Consider the following 6652-nt stretch of genomic DNA (forward strand, 5'->3'; position numbering starts at 1 on the left):
AGAAGGGTTAGTAGAAATTAAGTAGGATGGCAAGGAGGGAGGAGGAGAACTTTCTGGCACTGGAAATGGGCAGAGCACGTGCAAAGGCTCTGAGTCAGGAAGGAGAAGAAGGCAGAGAAACAAACAAATCAAAAAGGCCATTGTGGGACTTGTGGGTCAGGCTGAGGATTTCAAGTATGATCTCTAAGAATGAGAAGCCGTGGGATAATTCCAGCAAGAGAGTGGCCCGATCAGGTTAGCCTCTGGAAGCTCGCAGGAACAGAGTGAGGGCAGGGACACCACCAGAAAGCTGATGGAGACCCTATCTGTGGTGGGGGCTGTGGAGAGAGAGAAGGTGATTCACTTTGAGAGATATTTGGGAGGTGGTTGGTAGGATCTGGTGGGGAAGGGGAACTAGTTGAGAGAGAGGAGTCAGGGATGAAACAGTGGTGAGGTGATGTCTGGTCTATGAGTAAATGATAATGTCATGGCCAGAGGAAACTAGATACGGCCAAGTTCAAAGGCAGCACAGAGCAGGATAAAGGGGATTTAATTTGTTAGTGAGGGCCTTTGAGTAAGTCACCTTGCACATCTTAATTTTTGTTTATAACATGGGAACATATTATACTACAAGACTGCCTTAAGCATAAGGAAGGTGGCTGCATTCATTCACCCAAAAGTACATAGTGAGCAATGCCTACCATGTGCAATAGAAAAGAGTGATATAAGTGCATGGTGTGTTAGTGAAGGGGCTAAGGAGAACAAATAGGAAAAGGGGATAGAAGGGAAAGGTAAATTTTTAGATAAGATATTCAAGGCATCCTCTCATCAGCCGAGTGGATCAAGGATCTATAGAATCTGAGAGGGGCTCTCTTTTAGAAAAAGAATATAAAAATATATTATTTTTGCAAATTCCAGAAAAATAAGTGGCCATATGAACAGGTTTCTAAAGCTTTGGATGGGGCAAGTATGAGAGGGCACAGAGCACAAGCTTCAGGAGTTTCTCAGTAAATCCACCTCTGCTCATGAGTAATAGAGCTGGGGAAGGGGAGGGTGACTCTGGGTGTCACAAACAACCTGTTGCTGTGACTTACAGCAAGTCACTCAACTACCCTGACCCTCAATTTCCTGACCTGTAACTGGGGAAAACAATATCATGTCCTTATAAGGTCTTAAGGAATAAATAAGGGCATGCAAGTAAAGTTCCTGGATCATAGTAATAAGTAGTAGCTTTTAGTATAATTTTTATTCTTAGCACACATAGATGGGGAGCCAGTCTCAGCCCTGTGGGTCGGGGGAGACCAGAAAGAACCAGAATTAAAAGGGGATCGTGAGCCCCAGTGGCAGACAGGCCCCATGCTGCCTGTAAGTGCTGAGCTCAGTGGCACTGTGTGTGTGGTCTCTGACTGTGGAACTGGTCTGTGGCAATGGCCTTCATGGGCTACCCTGTGCAGCACAACATACGTAGATCACACTTCCTGTGAAGACCCAGCTGCCCCTACAAATGTGGATGTGTGAATGGGATGAAAAGAGGATGGAGGTGGGGCACACAGCTGACATTTTCTTCATACAACTGTTGCGACCATCCCCAGAGCCTTCTCTCTCCTGTGCACGATGGGAGCTCTTCAGCAAAACCTTATTGCCCAGGTTGCAGAAGAGTCAACGGTCCCAAACGGTAAGATCACCACAGCGGTTGTTCAAGTTGGTATGGCCTGTGCCAGCAGCTTTCTGGGAAAGCCTCTGGCTCATGCACTTGCACTTGTGGATGTTTAGAAGCATCTGCAACATTTCTCCAGGCCCCTAAACTTGTGGCAGAAAAAGATTACTCTGTGACTGCCAGGTCTAAGCTTGTGAGGCATCCACCAGCAAGAGGGGGAAAGTCATCTCAACCTGGTGCAAAGGAATGGTAATGTCTTCAAATTCATTATTCCTCAGATCATCAGGGCAGTCTGGATTGCATCATAATTGTGGTTTCCAACCCCATGGATACTCTCACATGTGTTACCTGGAGACTAAGAGGATTACCCAAGCACGATGTAATTGGCAGTGGGTGCAATCTGGAATCTGCTACATTTCTCTATATTATGGCTGAAATACTGGGAATTAATCCCTACAGCTGCCCATAGATGGATTGGGGAGAGCATGGTGATGCAAGTGTAGCTGTGTGGAGTGGAGCGAATGAGGCAGGCATTTCTCTCCAAAGACTGAATCCAGAAATGGGAATGGATGATCATAGTGAAAATTGGAAGGAAGTGCATAAAATGATAGTTGAAAGTGCCTATGAAGTCATTAAGCTAAAAGGATAGACCATCTAGGCTATTGGGTGAACTGTGGCTGATCTCACTGAATCCATGTTGAAAAAATCTTTCCAGGGTTCATCCAGTTTCAATGATGGTGAAAGGAACATACGGGATCGAGACTGAAGTCGTCCTGAGCCTTCTGTGTGTCCTGAATGCTTGGGGATTATTAACCAGTGTTATCAACCAGAAACTGAATACTGATGAGGTTGCTCAATTCAAGAAAAGCATGTCCTGTGGGACATCCAGAGGACCTAAAAGACCTCTGACTTCTGGGTTCTAGGCTGTAGAAATTCAAGAACTCCTATATGATGAACACAAAGCTTCAGTTGTCATCCATTTGGATTGCAAACGTGGATTGCAGTTTGCCTTTATCTTCCTAGATATGCAATTTGGGCTCACAGAATCAAAGCCCATGCCACATTTAATATTTGCAATATGAGCTTCTGAACAAATAAAACAAACTATTGTAAAAAGAAAGAGAAAAGGGGAGTGAGGGGGAAGGAGCCTGGGGGCTCAGGCAGGCCTGGATTCCAGTCCTCTGCCGGCTAGAGACAGCCACCTGCCTGAGTTGCTGCCTCATCAGCTGTCACAGGACAGGACAATCCTAACTGCTTGCAGCAAGCACTAGGGAGTTGTGAAGAGGTCATGTGCAGGCACACACAGAGCACAAGGTCACCGTGCCTGCCTTCCTCTTCTTAGACAGACACACACTCCCGTGGATGTTTTGGAAGCCACACACCCAGGGCCTGTACCAAGGAGACAACAAGGCTGTGGCAGCCATGTGTGCTTGGTGACTGAAAGCTCTCCCAGGCCACCGGCACATGGCTGCTGCAGCAAACGTTCACAGACACATAAGAAAGCAAACTTGGCCCTTGGTGGCTGCCAGTGACGTTTGATGATTTCAACAATGAAAGCCATAATCAGAGGATGCTCCAACTCGGCTGCTGTGGGTTTGTTTGCCCACAAGTCACAGTCATCTTGCCGGGAGCGTGCATCGGCTGTGAGCCCTCAAAGTTCTGTTGCTAAGAGATTATGAACCAAAGGATATTTCCAAAAAATAACCACTACAGGATGTTCTAGGATAGAGCTATAACAGCCCAAACAGAACAGATAATATGCTGTCATGGGGTAACTGGGAGGTAGCCTGGCCATACACATCCCATGTAAACTACTGGTTTGCCAAGCTTTTAAATATAACAAAATAGACTCAGTGATAAAAGTAATGGACATAATATAAAAATCTGTAATTCCAAAAGTTCTTCTATCAGCCAGGATGTATTTGTTGGGAGCCTATTGTTTGCCTGTTCCATGCATGTTTATGACCATCTCAGCCACATTTAGTAGCAGGCAGTGACTAAGTCTCACATAGCTGTAACCACCCCTGTTTGACACAGTGCCATAGTGTGACAATTGATTAAGTGATTTAACATAGCTGTTTGCAGCCACCCCCGCTCTTGTCCTGTTGCTGGAGCAACAGGAACCAGTCAACTAACAGAAGGACAGATTAGAGCAGGACAGAAGTTCCGTCAACAGGGAAGTCAGCAAGTAGGGCACTTGCAGGAAACTGTCTTCTGGAGCCTAGAGCAGTTCTGCCCACAGGATTTCCCTGGGGAGATGCAGCCATTCTGTCCTGAGTCCTCACCAAAAACTCCTAGGTTTCCCCCAGGTGCTTTCTGTCAGGCAGATGAATTAGTGCAAAATAACTGTTGTCCATTAGGATAGGAAATTCTAATCTCTGCTGGCCTTTCTCCTGACCTGGGAGGGAGCAGCATGATGCCATCCTGACAGTCTCTTCCTGCCGCCCCACCTCCTCCCTCCTCAACCCCCACAAGCCCAGTGTGCTTTCGGTCTGGCCAGATTCCTGGCTACACTGGCCTTACGGGCCCTACCTCATCTCACTGGAGCAGGAAATGGAAGGCAAGGTTTGTGTTCATCTCTCTCATTTTACAGGTGAAGGAGCTGGGGTCCACAGAGACGAAGTGAAGGTCAAAATCACACAGCTAATAAATCAGGAGGCAGATGCGTGTCTTCTAATCCCATGTCCCAAGATCTTCACTGCTCCCCAGACCCCAAGTGCCCTTTGATGTGTTGCACAGGAAACCACTGAGTGTTGCGACAGCTCCCAGAAAGGGGTCAGTGTTTCCATGGGCCAGCAAGCCTGGTGACCCTCAGCCACTGCGTAGTGCCCCAGGGAGGGGGTCAGAGCCACAGGCACTTGCCTTCCTCCTTCCTCCAAGGAGTGAAAGGGGGGCATGAATCAAGAAGTCATTAAGCCCCCAGACATGGAAGCTTATTCTGCCACACAAACCTGGGTGACCTCAGGCAAACTACTTGATCTGCTGCAATACAGTTTCCTTTCTAAAAATTAGGACAAGACTAGTTGGGTTGTTATGAGAAATGCAAGAGATGAAGCAGGTAGAAGTGGTTAGCAGGGCATGTGATAAATGCTCACAGCTGCAGCGGCTGCAGTTCTAACAATACCATCATTTTCACCACCATTGGCATCCAATTCTGCCCAGGACATGGGGCGCAAGTGGGCAGGAAGCTGATGTCAATCAGAGTGCCACTGTAGTCCTTCATGGTGACTGGCCTGTGCCATGAAGGCCTCTGGTGACAAAGGGACACATTTCCCAGGCTTCTTGGTACCAGATCCTTAATTTTTCAGAAGCTGGGCTTAAAATATGAAGAAGCAGCTTCGTGGGTTTCTGTGCCTATCTTAAACACATGTGCTTCCAATTGGCTCTCCTGAGCTGGAATTCCCCGGTGCCCAGCCCAGGCCAGCTCCCTCCGCTGCCCATGCCCTCCACTCTGAATCATACTGCTCTCCTGCCCTCCACTAGGCCAGGAGGCCTCTAGGGCAGGCAGCTTCCCCCCACTCCCCACCCCGTATATCTACTTCACCCCTTGGAGTGAGACAGAGCTGGCCAGCCCAGGGTGCCCTCCCCAGTCTGTCAGAGAGTTGCTACTCGGAGTCTTAAAACCCAGCCTGGAGATGGGCATCTAAAGGAGGGCTCAGGGGAGGGTGGAGATGAAGGCTGAGGTGGAGGGGCCACGAATTCACCAGCTCTGTCCAAGGCACTGGCTCCAGTTATCCTGTAGGTCAGGACACTGTTTCTGCCGAGTCATCCTTTCTTGCCCAAAGGGATCCTGGCCCAAAGCCACATTCCTAATGGGGTCTGAGTGCCACAGAGAGCAGAAACTTCCTGTCTCACCAGTCCCCAAAGGGCTCTAGCCCCACACACAGGTCGGTCTCTCAGCAGTCTCTGCTGGCAGCAGACACTGCCCCCCAAGTCTGTGTGTGTCCCTCACCAGAGCCCCTGCCCACCCTAGACCCTGTCTCCAGAAGAGTTAAGAACATTCCAGAGGGAGGAAAGGATGCTAGCATACTAGTGATGGAAGAGGGGAGAGGCTGAGCCAAAGACGAAGAGGCCAGAGGGACATGAACAAACATTGAAAACTCCTGCCTGCCCATTGGGTGGACCCTCTGCCTAGTGACAAGGAGCCTATGGCCCTGGGCCAGGCCTGGGAAGAGACCTAATCTCAAGCCAAGAGGAGATGAGGCAGTCTAAGAGGCTTCAGGCCTAGGCCCATACTGCCCCCAGCCCAGAGGGGTTGCCATCATCCCCTTATCATACAAAACTTTAGTGTCTCCAAACAAGCAAGCTGGCCACACCTTCTGCAGAGCTCATGTTTCAGGAACATGTTTTGAGCACCTGCTATATGCCGGGCACTGTATTCAACACTGGCCCCACAGCAGTGGACAAGCAAATGTGGCCCAGTCCCTGGTGTCTCGCCCATCTTTTCCATGCCCACTGTCCTTGCGTCCACTCATATTTTTATTCCAGACTATCTGGTTCAAATCTGGCCCCCAACTTTTAGCTGTGCAACCCTGAAAAAGTTCCTTTATCTCCTTGGGCCTCCACATTCTCATGGAAAAATGCGGACAAGATAATACCTACTTCAAAGAGAGAATAAGAAAGGTAAATGAGTTAATATATGCGAAATGCTCAGAATAGTTCCTGGCACACAGAGCCCAATATGTGTGTGTTCCTGACTCTATGCCTCTGGCTGTCCTCCACCTGGAATACCTTTTCCCTTTCCTGTACCAATCTGTAAATTCAGCCTCAGCAGAGTTTCCAGAAGGGAAGACTGCTGGGGGCAGGTCTCAGGCCAGGCCACAGTCCTGCAAGCACCTCCAGGATCTTGCAGAGCATGTTGCAGTCGGCCAAGGATTCACACATCTCTGTGAGGCAGATGAGGGGAGGGAGACTCTGCCAGGGGTCGCAGCCCCCCCTCAGTGTGGGACCTGAGGGTGGAGCTTGAGTATGGACTGCAGGTGGCACTGTCCCTGCCCTACCCTACCTCTTCATTCT

General features: G+C 49.1%; 1 pseudogene; it reads left to right on the forward strand.

The window, feature by feature from the left end:
* The first annotated feature begins 1593 nt into the window (after positions 1–1593).
* LOC108400980 (L-lactate dehydrogenase B chain pseudogene) lies at positions 1594–2572 on the forward strand (annotated as a pseudogene).
* Positions 2573–6652: the final 4080 nt, after the last annotated feature.

The sequence above is a fragment of the Manis javanica genome, chromosome 4 (assembly GCF_040802235.1).
Source record: "Manis javanica isolate MJ-LG chromosome 4, MJ_LKY, whole genome shotgun sequence".
Taxonomy (NCBI): Eukaryota; Metazoa; Chordata; class Mammalia; order Pholidota; family Manidae; genus Manis; species Manis javanica.